Genomic DNA, 17,514 nt, shown 5'->3' with positions numbered 1-17,514 from the left:
ATATTGGTAAAAAAACATATCTGGCAAACAGCCTGTATCTAGAACATAAAACGAATTCCTACAATTTAATAAGAAGACAACCCAAAGAGAAAAATTGGCTTTCAAGGCTATAAAAGTAGTCAGGAATTGAGGGACCAAGATCCCAGGTGGAAAGCGGCTTTGAAGAGGCTAAAAGTCCACTTAGCGATTTTTTGCTACCTCGAAGAACTAAGGACAAAGAAAAATTGGAGTTCAGAGTTCCCTTTTTCTACCCGGGGAGAAAGAGTGCTGGTAAACAGTCTTTTATTGAGATCCTTAAAGGCCTGCACCCAGGTAAGGAAAAACCAGAAATAAAGCAGCCTCAGTCTCAGTCTAACCAAGGTGATTTGCCTGCCAGAAAAATATATTAAATCCCCTGAGAAAGATAACATTATCCAGAGTCTCCACAATTTTTCATACACAAAACCTACTGTTAATAAAATTACCAGACATGCCTCACTTCCCCACCTTTACTTCCAAAGCAACAACTAAATTCTTCCCCTTTATTTGAGTGAAGGAGTTCCAAAGATCCATAGGCTCCTAGAGTCTCTGTTTCTCTTACAAGAGGAATCATGTTGAATTCCATTTTTTGGGGTTTGCTTCAAAGAGATGCCTTGAGGCATGGATCTTTCTTTTCATTGTTGACTCTCCCTGCATAAGCATAAAGTGGAGACCATGCTAGACACTCAGAAAATGGTTATTGAATAAAAGAATAAATGATTAAATAAATTAAAAAGTCAAAAGAGTATTTTGCACTAATAGAAGAGAACTGACTCAAATTTGCTTTTAAATTTTGAACTGTTACTATTCTGACACATGCTAAAAAGCTTGTCTAAACTTTTTCCAAAAATGAAGTTGGAAAACACTTTCAACTGTTCCATAAAAGCCAATTTATTTGATTTCATTGTAATGAACGGATATAAGGATCTCTCATAAATTCCATCTGTGTAATAAAATGGGAAATACATGTATCTTTTTCTAATTTTCACTCTTTCAAAATCAAAGAATAATACACATGCAGAAACCCATACAAATCTTAAATATACAGCTCAATAATTATCACAAAGTGAATTTACCTCTGGGACCACCACCAAGATCAAGAAACAAAATATTACCAGCAACTCAGAAGACCCCATCATCCTCCCTCCCAATCCCAACACCGCTCTCCTCCAAAAATAGTGTGTCTTTTTAAACTTAAATAAATGGAATTATACAATTACATGTACTTTAAAGTTGTTCTGCATTATGGATTTGTATAAGGTTATTTTCTCTAAAATATTTCCTGAAAAATAATCTATTACTAATGTTTTATAGATAGATAGATAGATAGATAGACAGACAGACAAACAGACAGACATAAACTTGGATATAGATATAGACACAGGTACAGATATTGTTATAGATATGTAACTCCCCAAGTAAGGGTGTTGGCTAAGAGGATAAATAGTATAACAGATCATAATATGCACTTTCAGCCAATGAGTGTTGGTTGTGTCAGTCAGGGTCCCAGAGGGAAACATAAGGTACATTTAGATGAGATTTTTAAGGGAATTTAATTAAGGGACACTTAGCACAAGTGTAGGTAACATTAAGGGAAGCAACAAGGAATATTGAGAGGCATAGAGACTAGCAACAATAAGCAGCAACTACCATCCTCAGGCCTGAAGAAGTAAGGAGAGAAAACAGTGTCTCAGGAGTCCGTCATGAACTGGATCCATGAAAGAAGGGCCTCCTGATGGGAAGTGTGTAGCAACTGCCAGAACTGAGATTCTGAAGCTGAAGGGAGTGGCTAAGACTACTCCCCAGCCTCTCCTTCTTCCCCACAGCTGCTGATGCTGAACCCAACAGGAGGACAGAGTGCCAGAGAGCCCAGATGATGCAATCCACAGGATAATGTTAACAGCCTCCCTACCACTCCCAGAGAAGGGCAGAACAGAGCAGAAGATTAAGAACTTAATTAATTAAGTTCAAACATGGTTCCAAGAGAAAAACAGTAGAAAAAAATTAATGAAACCTGAAATGTGTTCTTTGAAAAGATCAGAAAAATTGACAAACATTTGGCTAGATTGATCAAGAAAAAAAAAAGAGAAGACTCAAATTACTAAAATCAAGACTGAAAGAGAGGACCTACTACTTAATGAAATAAAAAGTATTATAAAGGAATACTATAAACAGTTATAAGTCAACAAATTAGATGACCTAGATGAAATGACCAAATTCCTAGAAAGACACAAATTACTGAAACTGACTCAAGAAGAAATAAAAGTTAATGAAATGGAAGATAAAAAAAAAAACAGACAAAGTCAAAAGTTGGTTTTTTGAAAAGATTGACAAAATGGACAATACACTACCTAAGATGACCAAGAAAAAAGTGAGAAGACTCAAATTACTAAAATCAGAAATGAAAGAAGGGACATCACTACTGACCCTACAGAAATAAAATGAATTGTAAGGGAATACTATGAACAACGGTATGCCAACAAATTCCTTAGATAAAATAAATTTATAGAAAGATACAAACTACCAAAACTGACTCAAGAAAAACTAGAAAAATCCAAATAGACCTATGACAAGTAAAGAGATTGAATTAACAACAACAGCAACAAAAAATTCCACAGAGGAAGGCCCAGGACCAAATGACTTCACTGGTGAAGACTATCAAACAAAAGAATATTAATTAAAAATTAATACTAATTCTTCTGAAACTTTCCCAAAAAAAATAGAAGAGAAAGGAACACTTTTCAGCTCATTTTATGAGGCCAGTATTATCCTGATGCCAAAACCAGACAAAATCATCACAGGAAAACTATAGACTAATATCTCTTGTGAATATAGATTCAAAAATCCTCAAACAAATATTAGCAAATTGAATCTGGCCATATATAAAAAGGATTCTGAACCATGACTGTATTTGTCAGGGTTTACAGAGAAAACAGAACCAAGTGAATATATATAGAAAGAAAGGGAGAAAAAGAGATTTATTGTAAAGAATTGGCTCATGAGATTATGAAGGCTGAGAAATCTCAAGATCTATGATGAGCAAGCTGGAGACCCACAAGAGCCAATGGTGTAGTTACACTCTGAAAGCTGGCAGACTCGAGACTCAAGAAGAGCTGATGTTTCAGTCTGAGTCCCAAGGCAGGGAAAGACTGATGTCCCACCACAAATAGGCAGGAAGAATTCCCTCTTACTTTCCAGACAGTCAGACTTTTTATTCTATTCAGGCCTTCAACTGATTGGATGAGTGCCACTCACATCAGGGAAGAAAATCTGATGTACTCTGTCTACCAATTCAAATGTTAATCCCATCCCAAAACACCCTCACAGCATACCCAGAAAAAGGTTTGGCCAAATATCTGGGTACCCAGTGGCCCAGTTAAGTTGACACGTAAAATTAACCATCATAAATCCACCCCTTGTCAATTTGGCACCCATACACATCACCTTAAACCAAACTTAATCTCTAAATAGAGACAATAATAAGGTCATAATTCTGCCTAATGTGATACAACTGTCCTGCATACAACCAAAAACACACTAACACCTTCCCCAGAAGAGGAGGTAAAGTCTTTGAGTGATGTTTATGCTTCACCTTGATATCCTGTATCTTAAATACTATGGTGTAAAATTAACAATAGTTAGATACTATTATATACATCAATACATCTTATGTCACATGATAAGGGAATAAGAGAAGAAAGAAAACAAAGATATTTGTTATATATATATCATACACACACACAAACATAGTCATAAAATATAAGGAGAAAATACTCATGACAATTACAGTCCTTATTTCTATAAGTGGTCATGTGGTTGTAGCTGATATTTATAACTACCTTCTTCCACTACCCATTGTGTACTCCTTTTCCCTTCAGCAAACACCTCAACTCTTTACCTGGTGTGGTGACCCAAATCTTCATTCCTGAAGGGTCTGGTCCGTTAGTAGTCCTGCCTGGATCGGGTTGTTGCAGTTTTGCATTGACCTTAATCACAGGGCATTGTACTACTAAGAGACACCCTAAGGGATCTCCTATATTCCAGACATAGTCTTCCTTACCTCCGTTGTGAAGCAGTAGTCCAATTTCTCCTTTGATAGTCAGGATCAATCACCCCAGCCAGCACAGTAACTCCCTTCTTTGCCTGTCGATTCTGATGCATGAGGAGCCCAAAGTGGTTGGGGCGGCAGTCTTAACATCCAGTTCAATGGAATCATTGTTGTGTCTCCTCATAGAAGCATTCTTCCCTTTGGAACTAAGACCTCTAGGCCAGCAGAGCCTAAGGTCGTGGGAACAGGAAGAAAAAGTTTTGCTAGTGGGTTGCTAGGGGTAATAGTCTGTGGTGCCACTTCCATTTCCACCCCTTGATGCCTGGAACTGTGAGTCCTGGCTATGGGAGACAGAGCACCTTATATTGGTTGGTGATTCAGGCCATATACAGCCTTTTGGAGAACTTTGCCCTAGCCCTGCAAGGTGTCTCACCTAGCTGGTGTTGTAACTGAGTCTTCAAAAAGCAATTCCATGGTTCTATCAAGCCAAGTCCTTCAGGATGGTAAGGAACATGGTAAGACTAGTGAATTCTATGAGCCTGGGCCCATTATTGCACTTCATTTGCTGTGAAGTAAGTTCCTTGATCGGAAGCAATACTGTGTAGAACACTATGACAGTGGATAAGACATTCTATAAGTCCACAGATGACAGTTTGGGAAAAAGAATTGAATGCAGTGTAGGCAAATCCATATCCAGAGTAATTGTTTATTCCAGTAGGAACAAATGCTGCCCCTTTCATTGATTGAAGTGGTCCAATGCAATCAACCTGCCACCAGGTGGTTGGCTGATCACCCCAGGCAGTGGTGCCATACCAGGGATTCAGTTTTGGTCTCTGATGCTGACAGATTGGACACTCAGCAGTGGACATAGCCAGGTCAGGTTTGGTGAGTCCATGTTGCTGAGCACATGTGTAATCTCCATCCCTGCCACCATGGCCATTTTGTTCATAAGCCCATTGGGCAATGACAGGGGTGGCTGGGGAAAGATGCTGACTAGTGTTCACAGAATGGGTCATCCTATCAATTTGATTTTTAAAATCCTCCTCTGCTGAGGTCACTCTTTGGTAAGTGGTCGCTCTTAGGTCTCATTCACATGAAACATAAATATCTTCATGTTTTTTTGCCCCTTCAGAGAGGTCTATCCACATACTTCTTCCATAAATTGTCACCAATATTCCAATCATGTTCCTTCCAAATCCCTGACCAACCAGCCAAACCATTGGCCACAACTCAGGAATCAGTATAAAATAGTATGTCTGGCCATTTATCCTTCTAGGCAAAGCGAGTAATTGGGTGAACTACTTGAAGTTCTACCCACTGGGAAGATTTCCCTTTACCATTGTCCTTCAGGGATGTTCCAGAAAGGGGTGATAGTGCTACAGCTGTCTGCTCTTGAGTGGTACCTGCATATTGTGCAGAACCATCTGTAAACCAAGTTCTGATGACTGATCATAGAGATCTTCCCATAAGGCCAAAGTTATAGGCTAGTAGAGAGAAGGCAGTATAGCAAGAGTGGGGATTGTGGGCATTTGGGCCACTTATTCATGTAACTTACTTGTGCCTTCAAGGCCTGCTCAGACCTGATCGTATATATACCACGTCCATTCAATGATGGAACTCTACTGTGCATGCCCAACTTTATGGCGTGGTGGGACAGATAGTACCCAGTTCATCTTGGGCAGCTCAGGTCACATGGTAAATTTGTGGCCCATGGTTAAGCATGCAGTCTCTACTAAGGCCAGGTAGCAGGCCAAGAGCCGCTCCTCAAAAGGAGAGCAGTTATCCACAGAGGCTGCCAGGGCTTTGCTCAAAAATCCTAAGGGCCTGCACTGTAATTCACCCATGGGGGCTGCCAAAGGCTCCAAACAGCATCCCTATCTGTCACTGACAATTCAAGCACCATTGGATCTCCTGAATCATATGGCCTAAATGGCAGAGCAGCTTGTACAGCAGCCTGGATCTGTTTCAGAGCCTTCTTGTATTTTGGGCCTCTCTCAACACTAGCCTTGATCTTGGACTGCCAGCCTCCGGAACTGTGAGAAAATAAATTTCTGTTGTTTAAGTTACTAAGCCTATGGTATTTTGTTATGGCAGCCTGGACTAACAAAGACAAATTTTGGTATCAGAAGTTAGTTGTGGGCCAGCCCCGTGGCTTAGCGGTTAAGTGCGCGCGCTCCGCTACTGGCAGCCCGGGTTCAGATCCCGGGCGCGCACCAATGCACCGCTTCTCCAGCCGAGCTGAGGCCGCATCCCACATACAGCAACTAGAAGGATGTGCAACTATGACATACAACTATCTACTGGGGCTTTGAGGGAAAAAAAAAAAGGAGGAGGATTGGCAATAGATGTTAGCTCAGAGCCAGTCTTCCTCAGGAAAAAGAGGAGGATTAGCATGGATGTTAGCTCAGGGCTGATCTTCCTCGGGAAAATAGAAAAAAAAAGAAGTTAGTTGCTTTTGTAACAAATACTTGAAAATGTTGAAACAGCTTTGGAACTGGGTAATGGGTAGAAAGTGGAAAAGTTTTGAGGTGCACACTAGAAAGATGGATGTTACAGGCGATTCTGGTGAGGTCTCAGATGGAAATGAGAAACAAGTTATTTGAAACTGGAGGAGAAGTGATTCTTGTTATAAAGTGGCAGAGAACTTGGCTGAACTATTCTAGTGTTTTGTGGAAGGTAGAACTTAAGAGTGATGAAATTGGATATTTAGCTGAGGAGATTTCTAAGCAAAATGTTTAAGGAGTGGCTTAGTTCCTCCTGACTCTTTATAGTAAAATGTGAAATGGGAGAGATAAACCACTCTCTCTCTCTCTCCTCCATGTAAGGACACAGGGGAAGGTGGCCATCTGCGAGCCAGGGAGAGAAACCTCGTCAGAACGTGACCATGCTTGTACCTGATTTCAGACTTCCAGAACTGTGAGAAAATAAATTTCTATTGTTTAAGACACCCAGTCTATGGTATTTAATTATGGCAGCCCAAGCAGACTAATACAATGACCAATTGAGATTTATTGGTTTAACATCCAAACATCAATTAATGTAATACATCACATCAATAGAATAAAGGGCAAAAAACACATGATCATCTCAATAGATGAGGAAAAAGCACTTGCCAAAATTCAACACAACTTCATGATGAAAACATTTAACAACTAGGAATAGAAAGGAACCTCCTCAGGGCTGGCCCCATGGCTGAGTGGTTAAAGTTCTGCTCACTCCACTGTGGCGGCCTGAGTTCGTGGGTTCAGATCCCGGGTGCGGACCTACTCTACTCATCAGCCATGCTGGGGTGGCAACCCACATACAAAATAGAAGAAATTTGGCAAAACTTAGGGCAAAACTTCCTCAAGCAAAAGAAAAAAAAAAATAGAGGAAGATTGGCACAGATGTTAGGGCAAAACTTCCTCAGCCAAAAACAAAAAAAGAAAGGAACCTCCTCAACCCGATAACATCTATGAAAAACCCACAGCTAACTTTATACTTAATGGTGAAAGACTGTATGCTTTCCCAAGAGAAGGATTTCCAATCTCACCGCTTGTATTCAACATCGTACTGAAGGTACTAGCCCGGGCAATTATGCAAGAAAATGAAATAAAAGGCATCCAGATTGGGAAAAAGTAAAGCTATTTCTGTCTGTAGATGAGATGATCATGTATATTGGAAGTCTTAAGAAAGTCTTAAGAATTCACTAAAATACTATTAGAACACATAAATGAATTTAGCAAGGTTGCAGGATACTAGATGAATATTCAAAAGTTGATTGTATGTCTATATAGTAGCAATGAGTGTGTTGAAAATGTAACTAAGGAAACAACTGCATTTACAATCATCAAAAAGAATAAAATAGCTATCGCCATTCACAAAAATTAACTCAAAATGGATCAAAGACCTGAAGGTGAGACCTGAAACTATAAAACTCATAGAAGAAAATATAGGCAACACACTATTTGACATTGGTCATAAAGGCATATTTTCGGATGACATGCCTACCCAGACTAGGGAAACTAAAGAAAAAATAAGCAAGTGGGACTTTATCAGATTAAAGAGGTTCTACAAGACAAACGAAACCAGAATCAAGATGAACAGACAACCCACTAGCTGGGAGAAAATATTTGCAAAACATATATCTGACAAGGAGCTAATCTCCATAATATATAAAGAATTCACACAACTGAACAACAAAAAAGCAAACAACCTGATCAAAAAATGGGCAGAGGAAATGAACAGACACTTCTCCAAAGAAGATATACAGATGGCCAACAGGTACATGAAAAGACGTTCAACATCACTAATCATCAGGGAAATGCAAATCAAAACAACACTAAGATATCACCTCACACCCATTAGAATGGCTATAATCACCAAGACAAAAAACAACAAATGTTGGAAAGGATGTGGAGAAACAGGAACCCTCATACACAGCTGGTGGGAATGCAAACTGGTGCAGCCTCTATGGAAAACAGTATGGAGATTCCTCAAAGAATTAAAAATAGAAATACCCTATGATCCAGCTATTCCATTACTGGGAATCTATCCAACGAACCTGAAATCAACAATCCAAAGAGGCTTATGCACCGCTATATTCATTGCAGCATTATTCACTATAGCCAAGCAGTGGAAGCAATCTAAGTGTCCCTTGACTGATGACTGGATCAAGAAGATGTGGTATATATATACAACAGACTACTACTCAGCCATAAAAAAAGACAAAATCGTCCCATTTGCAACAACATGGATGGGCCTGGAGGGTATTATGTTAAGTGAAATAAACCAGAAAGAGAAAGACAAACACTATATGATCTCACTCATATGTGGACTATAAACCAACACATGGAAGAGAAAACTGTATTGTGGTTCCCAGGGGCAATGGGGGTGGGGGGTGGGCACAAGGGGTGAAGGGAGACATATATATGGTGATGGACAAACAAAAATGTGCAACCCAAAATTTCACAATGTTATAAACTATTAAAACATCAATAAAAAAAGAATAAAATACTTAATGATAAATTTAGCAAAAGAAGTGCAAAACATACTCTGAAAACTACAAAACATCACTGAAAGACATTTTAAAAGACTACTTAAGTCTTTCCATCAAAATGGAAAGAAATTTATGTTCATTGATTAGAAGACTCAGTATTGTTAAGATGTCAGTGCTCTCCAAATTGACCTACAAATTCAATGCAATCTCTATCAAAATTCTAGCTGCCTTTTTGAAGAAATTGAAAAATTCATCCTAAAATTCATAAGAAAATACAAGGGACCCAGAATAGCCAAAACAACCTTGAAAAAAAAAAACAAAGTTGGAGGACTCACACTTTCTCATTTTAAACTTATTACAAAGATACAAGAATGAAGACAGTGTGTTTCTGGTATAAGGATGGATACATAGGTCAATGAAATAGAAATGAAAGTCCAGAAATAAACCCAAACATTTATGGTCAATTGATCTTCAACAAGGGTGCCAAGACCATTCAATGGGGGAAGAATAGGCTTTTCTACAAATGTTGCTGGGACAGTTGGATATCCACATGCAAAAGAATGAAGTTGGATCCCTACCTCACACCATATAAAATAATCAACTCAAGATGAATCAAAGGCCTAAATGTAAGTACTAAAACTATAAAACTCTTAAAGAAAACCGAGGTGGAAATCTTAATGACCTTGGATTTGACAATGATTTCTTAGATATAACACAAAAAGCACAAGCAACCAAACATAAAATAGATAAATTGGACTTCATAAAACTAACAATTTTTTTGTTTCAAAGGACACTATCAATAAAGTGTAAAGACAGACCATGGAGATGGAGAAAATATTTTTAAATCATATATCTGACAAGTATTTATTATCCAGAATATATAAATAACTCTTATAATTAAACAATAAACAGATAAATAACACAATTTAAAAATGGGCAAAGCATTTGAATAGATATTTCTCCAAAGAAGATATGCAAATTCCTAATAAGCACGTGAATGATACTCAGCATCATTAGTCATTAGGGAAATGCAAAACGAAACCACAATGAGGTACAATTTCACACCTACTAGAGTAGCTATAATCAAAGAAACGGAAAATAATAAGTGTTGGAGGATGTGGAGAAATTGGCACCCTCACATATTGCTGATGAAAATGTAAAATGCTTCAGCTATTTTGGAAAAGAGTTTGGCATTTCTTCAAAAAGTTAAATCATAGAGTTACCGTTTGACCCAATACTTCCAGCCCTAGCTGTATACCAAAGAAAATTGAAAACATATAGTCACAAAAAAGTTTGTACACCTATGCTCATAGTAGCATTATTTGTAGTAGCCAAAAAGTGGAAACAACTCAAGGGTCCAGCAACTGATGAACGTATAAACAAAATATGGTAATTCCATACAATGAAACGTTATCCAGCAATAAAAAGGAATGAATTACTGATACATGTCACAATATAGATGAATCTTGAAAACATGCTAAGTGAAAGAAGCCAGACACAAAATGCCACATATTGTATGATTCTGTTTATATGATATGTCCAGAATAGGCATAGCCATAGTGACAGAAAGTTGCTTAGTGTTTGCCAGGGGCTGAGAGGAGGGGGCAATAGGGAATGACTACTAATGGATATGAGATTTCTTTGTAGGGTGATGAAAATATTGTGGAATTAGATAATGGTGATGACTGCATAACCTTGTGAATATACTTTAAAAATCCCACTCAACTGTCCACTTTAAAAGGGTACATTTTATGGTATGTGAAATATATCTCTATTTTAAAAATATAGTACTCTATATTGGTATAACCACATGAAAAGACTTAATAAGCTCATCCTAGGAAACATGAGTGGAAGCTGGCTTTACAATGCTTTTTCTTGGTGCTCTGTTATTAGTCAATCAGGTTAAGATGCTCCTGGTGTGTTCAAGCAATCTCCTCAGAGACAAAGCCTCTATTCCATCCAAGTCGTTATTACTGTCCCCCTGCCCCGACCCCCATCTCTGAGTAGGGCTCTAAGGCTCACCCCTGGGCCCATGGGCTTAGGAGTGTGGTCAGCCACTTATGTATCAACTCCCTTGCCCTCTGCCAGTGTCTTGGGTGCATGCCCACAGTGGTCACTGAAAGGAGAGAGACTATTCCCAGAGTGATGAGCTGATCTCATTGTCGTGGGGCAGAATGGGGCCTCCTATGAGCCTGGGTCAGTTGACTGTCAAGGAGGGAACTGAGAGAGTGCTACGTTTTCTCAATTTTACCTGCACAGACGCTGAAATGGTGTCGTCTGGCCTAAATGCTGCCACTTATTTCAGCGAGACTAAACCTTTGTCCCCACACTCCCAGGTGGATCAGGACCACAGGAAACCTCTGTTGCTGATGGGAATGTTTTGTACTCTCAGGTATGGCCATATGGAAAGAAGGATGGGAGTCACTACAGGTCCCAGCCCACTGTGCAGATGCTTATCTTTTGTTTTGGCTTCTAGAAAGCACAATCTCTGAGATGAAAAATCCTGCATATCCAGGTATTTTAAGCTTCTAGGTGTAGAAGAGAAAATTTTCTCTTTATGTTTGGGAAATCAAGGTTGGAATAATATCCTGATTTCTTCTAAAAGTTGTTCCCTTCAGGGAATAACCTAAATCACAATTCAGAATCAAAAGTTCAGAGCACCATCAGAACTTATAGATTTTACTTCCTATGGAAACAAATCTATTAATTCTCATTTTTCCATGTTTTCATATCCTGCCTTTTCTTAACTAGACCTTCATCTTTTTCAGATTCTTCCTATTCATTTTTTTCTTCCTTCTCATCTTTAAATGAAGGAGAACCAAGAAGTCTTAAATGACTTACTTGCTACTGTTGTTGACCTCTGGTCTCTTCATACTCAGTGTTGTATTTTTGAAGAGTGAATCGGTGAAGTTCACTTTAGTCTCAATGACTAATAACACTTGCCTTCCTCTCAAAGACGATGTGAGAATTAACACCTTATGAGTATGCTCACAGGAAAAAAGTAAGTTACCCAGATATTAAGTGATCATTTAGGTAACATATGTTTACTCAAAATGCTCTCATATATATTGAACTATTTAGCTAGATGTCATTATGCTGTATCAGAAAGAACGCTTCATCATGAGGTGCCCCTAACATTTATAAGGCAAAGCCTTTTAGAATATCTATCTTGGCTCAACCAAGACTCCACAGGTCACTCTCAGAGTAAGTAAGTAAACAACTGAGTCAGAAATAATTGGCCATGAAGGATATGTTTTCTAATTCAAACTAATTACAGTGTGTAAACTATGATTCAGTTGTCTTCAGGATTGCTTTCAATAAAAGAGGTGTACTCCACCCGTTTATTTTTACTTTTAAAAAAGCACTTTGGATCATTGACCTTTCTTTTCTTTGGTCAAGATGCATAGAAGCCAAGAGAGGTGAAACTGATTAGCACAACCAGCGTATAAGTTCAGGGTCTAAGTCACTGCTTCCCTCCCGTAGTGGTTCTCATTCCTTATTATACTTTTCAGAGTAGTTTCTTCTTTGTCTCACAAAAGGAAGCCTGATTTTCACCTGCTGATTTGTCTTATGAAAATTCCCCACTTTTCTCTACTCATGACAGAGCAATTTCCTGTAGTTAATATTCAGTAGTCGGATCATAAGAAAGTGAATCCATATTTCTGTACATCTAGCATGGGTAGTTGGCTTATCAGGCAACACATATTTGCTAAAAGTCTCATCTATTCAGACAGCTTTGTATCCCTAATTAAAGCCCAACACTTTTACATTTGAAATGACAATTCAATTTACAAGAAAAGTTTTTGCTTGGCATTTTCAAACTGTCAGCTTTTACCCTAAATTGTAATTGTGCCACAACTCATCCTATATTCTGAACCCCAAGGTTTTCTCTTTGTAAGTTCTTTAAAGGTCTGGTTAACAACATCTCCACCCCTTTAAAAAGTTTAGCATCAACTAGGGAACAATGAGTCATCACTGTTAACAAGCATTAATGCTAGAGTTGATTTATGATTTTATCCTGGTGTCAATTCTAAATGGAACTGTATCTACATAATGCCCTAATCATTAATTGATAAATTCAGGAGGAAGTTAATCCTTTGATTATGTTGTCTAGATTTTTTTTCTTTTACAAATTTAAATACTTTGGGTCATACAGATTATCTATTTCAGCATTAAGTGAGTCTCATTAGTCCTAATCACTTTATTAAATATTTGTAGAAGATAATTAATGATAAATTTGAGATGGTAACATACTATTCTTGCTGATTCAAGAACAGCTGCTCTATTAAACTGATATGCCAGTAAAAGGTGAGGAAAATGTACTACAAAAGTTATAAGTTTTTCGGATGTCACCAAATGAGAGTAATGAGTTCAGTCACAGTGTTCTGACCCCTCCAATTTTGCTTTTCCGAATTGAAGGCCCTCTCCCTCTTCTAGCCAAAGTATCACCATTTTTCCATTTACTTTGTACTTTTGAACACAATATTAGGATTTCTTGTATGGCTTTTGAAAACTTCTTAAGTCAAAATTTTTTAGCTCTAAAAGTGAGTTTAATAATACAGAAGCAGTGGTTGGGGTGACAGCGTTTATCATATTTCGTGAGATCTACAGATGTTGATATTGTCACAGTGTGATATGAATTGTTATTGAAAGCCCCTGTATTCTCAAAGTCAAGTTTAAAGAGATTTCCGTCTCTTTCTCGTGGGCCCAGAATGTTTTAAAAACTTCTCAAAAGAAAACCAGCTTCTTAGTTATTTTAAAAAATTGAAAGACTAGAATGCCTGAATATTTATCCAGCAGTAGTTCAAGAAAGAGATGGATTTTTTGTTCGATTTTATTTTGCAGAGGATTAGAAATGGAGTTCAAACTACAAAAAAGAAATTTTTCAACATTCCAGGAAAGAATCATTGATATATTAAAAGAGTAGATTTGAGAAATGGTAAGAAATCAAGAATTATTAATGGGAAAATAAAAATAGAATAATAAAATTAGGTAGAGTTTATATACATGTAGAACTTTGAAGTTTGTAAAGTATTTTTATGTATTAATTCAGTCCATTTTCGCAACATCCCTGTAGGATAGATGGGGCAAAATCTGTGTTTTCCATATGAGAAAACTGATATTTGGGGAAGCTAAATAATTTGCCCAAGGTTGCATGGCTGATATCTGTTGATGCAAGACTTCAACGTGTATCCTCTGATTCTTGGGAGTGATGTTCTGTGCTTTAGAAAGGATGTGCCGTTACCTGATTTCAGGGAAATCAAAAGATAAGAAAGAAAGGCAATATTTCTAACAATTTGGTTTAAGATGAATTGCTGTCTTTATACCTTAACATGGACATCCCAGGCACATGAGCAGGCACTTGGAAATACATCGATCTACACATCCAGCTACTTCAGTCACCTGGTTCTTTTGCATTAATTTTGGTTAGGTGAAGACCAAACCCCCGAGGGAAGAGGGATCTACTTTTAGAGCTTCACTGGATTGTCCTAAGTCATCTGTGGGGCATCATTCCTGTCACTTAGCTAGTGCTTCATCTTCTTGTGGAGACAATTCTGTGGTTACAGCTCATTCTCAGTATATGGGTAGGAAATGAACAGAAAAGGAATGGGGAGCAGTGATCAGAAGAGTGAGAGGGTGATGGGAGACAATAAGACAATAAGCTTGGGGCTCAGTTCAACTTCACGGGAAGACAAAGAGCTACTGATCCCTTCCTGAAACTCAACCTCTCTAAAGTGTCGTGTTTGAGGACAAAGAATTGGTGCACTGAAAATGGAGAAATGGTCGTGGGAGGACAGAGGTTAGGAAGGTTTGGATGTTTACTTATTAGTTTACTTGTCCCCAAAATGAACACTCACACAAGCTAGATGGACATGAGCCCTTTTGCATAGTTATGTTCACTGTCTATGGCTTTCCTCTATGGTAGCGAATTTAACAATAGGAATGAAAATAGACAACAGGATTCTAAAGTTGGTAAAAGTTTTTTCACTTAGGTCATCAAAGGATGCGCTCTAGATGAGAAATGGAAGGGGGAAGAAGCAGATCTTATTGATCAAAGAGTAATTTAAATGTCCCAGGGGAGATACCCCTTTCTAGGGCATATTAAACTCTCCAGGGTGCCATGTGTAGTTTGGAAAAAAAATAATATACCAACACTTTTCATAACACAAACTATAGAAAACAAAGTTTTACCAAATCTTTTTAGCTGAAGGAGATCTTCAGAAAACTGTGAGAAATCATCTGGGCAGGGGGCTTTAGTTAGAGAAGTTTCAGAAATCCTAAATAAAAAGGAACCAACAGTTACTAGAAGGAAAACAGTTCTGTAGGAAGCAGGGATTATCCCAACTCAATTGCTAATGAAAACGGATAGCTCAAGTGACTTCTGTTTGACAAGGAGATTGTCACTCTTGACAGGGATGACTGGCAGGGTGGAAAAATGAGGGGGATAAAGCTTTGCAGAAAGACTTCAGAGGAAATTTGACACCTTGAAAACCACAGGTGTGAAGGTGAGTGAAACCCGTAAGTAAAAGTTGGTGTTGTTTTTCAGGGGCTGACACCCTACATACTTTGAGTTCAAAATTTAGGAGTTTGAGTGGACCATGTGAAAGAAGCTGGGATGTGGAACGCCAGGAATTGAGGGGTCAGAGGATTGTTTTCTGTCCCTGAAGAGACCCTTTAGACTTTATCTAAAATGTAGTCTACAGAACTCTCCAGAGCTCTAAGAAGACAGGCTAGCTTCTTTCCCTATCAGTCCAGCCTGTTTCAAATTCCAGACTGCACTGGGCTTTCTATCCCAGCTCTCAGTGCTCATTGATTGAGTGCCTGAGCTTGGTGTATGTGAAGATATAGAAACATTTTAATACGTGGTCCTTGCCTTTAAGGGTTATAAGTAATCAGTTAAAAAAAAGGACATTTGAATTCAGACTGAAGATGGATTATTCTCAAATAGAACTAACAGTAAGAAGTAAGACATAAATGCCAAGTAAGTGGTATAGATATTAAGTTTTATAGGAATTCAGAGGTGGGAGCTACAGTTAAGCCTTTTTGGGAGAGGTGAAAGTTGTCACATCTTTAAGGCTGAGTAGAATTCAGACAGCCTGAGTAAGGATGGGTGGGGATGAGAGAGTGTGAAGAAATGGGGGAAGGAATGAGAAGGACATTTCTCAGGGGACAAAGAAGCTACTGGAACAAAGGGACAAGGGATTAAATTTAATAACCCTGAGATGCACCATCTGAGAAACCAAACAGTGGCATTTGTAACAGTTATTTTTGTTTGGCTCTTAGAGCTAAGCATTTGGGTTTCCTGAGGATATAAACAGTTCAGTGTTTTAAATGGGGACCACTGATCTGAAGTAGCTAATACGATGGGCTATGGGGGCACTGGACCTAGAGTTGAAGCCTGGTTCTTCCCTTCTTTAGCAGCATCTTCTCCAAGTTCACCTCTTCTTGCCTCAGGCTCTTAATTTTTAACTGGAGATAGTATTGGTATCTAATTCATCTGGTAGTTGTGAAGTTTAAAGGAGATAAAATATTTAATATGCTTATCATAGTTCTTGGCACAATAAATCTTAACCATTATTTTTATATTAATATAATCATAAATAGTATTAACAACAATAATGATAATAAAATCTCAAAGCGAGGTAACATCATGAAATACTTAATGTGTACATGAGCAGAGGAGATCATCTGTAAAGACTGGATCTTCAGAACCTGCTATTGTTTTTGATCTCCAAGAAAGATAGAGAAAAGAAAACAATAGCTCTTTTTTTTTCTCTGACCCTCCTCTCAAGTCCGGGAGACTGTGAGCGGTCATGAGGATCTTGTCACAGGCTTTTCTGCTTGGGTCTGCCGGCTTGCCCTGGTGCTGAGGGGGAAGGCACTGTTCTCACAAGGGGTATGGCTCCCGACTGGAGCGAAGAAGGAGCAGAATGCTTTCCAGAATTTCCATTATGCTATGGGCATGCTCAATAACCAGCAGAAAGCCCTCTATTTATCACTCACATTAAGCTGTTTATTTCTTGCTTCTCATTTTAGCAGGGTAAGCATGTTGAGGCAGGCCACTTTCTAGTAGATTGTGAGAAGATACATCTCAGCATTAGCTTGACTTGTGGGTCTGATGTGGAGAGAAGAGAGTCAAAAGGAAATATTTTTGTGGCTTTCTATATGACTGAAAGGCAGCAAGGCTGTTGTTTGCTAGAGCCGCCGATTAAGAAGAGTGACATTCTGGCCACCGAATGTTAATAGGCCCAAGTGGAAGTGCGGTGACCAAAGTTGAGTCATAACTTGAGAGGAAACCAGTCTTACCCATGTTTTTTTGTTCTTTAGTGGAGACCCTTAGTAAGCTCTTCGAAGACGGTGGCTTTCTACAGAGGAGAGCGATAGTAACCGTTGGCCACAGCAAATGGCTCTTCTCACTCTTGTGTCGGAACAAGAACCAATTATGAGAAGCCTGGGTTTGGCTCGCTTT

The sequence above is a fragment of the Ceratotherium simum genome, chromosome 19, assembly GCF_057802395.1.
Source record: "Ceratotherium simum simum isolate JZ-2026a chromosome 19, ASM5780239v1, whole genome shotgun sequence".
In the NCBI taxonomy this organism is placed as follows: Eukaryota; Metazoa; Chordata; class Mammalia; order Perissodactyla; family Rhinocerotidae; genus Ceratotherium; species Ceratotherium simum.
Note: the sequence above shows the minus strand (reverse complement) of the source record.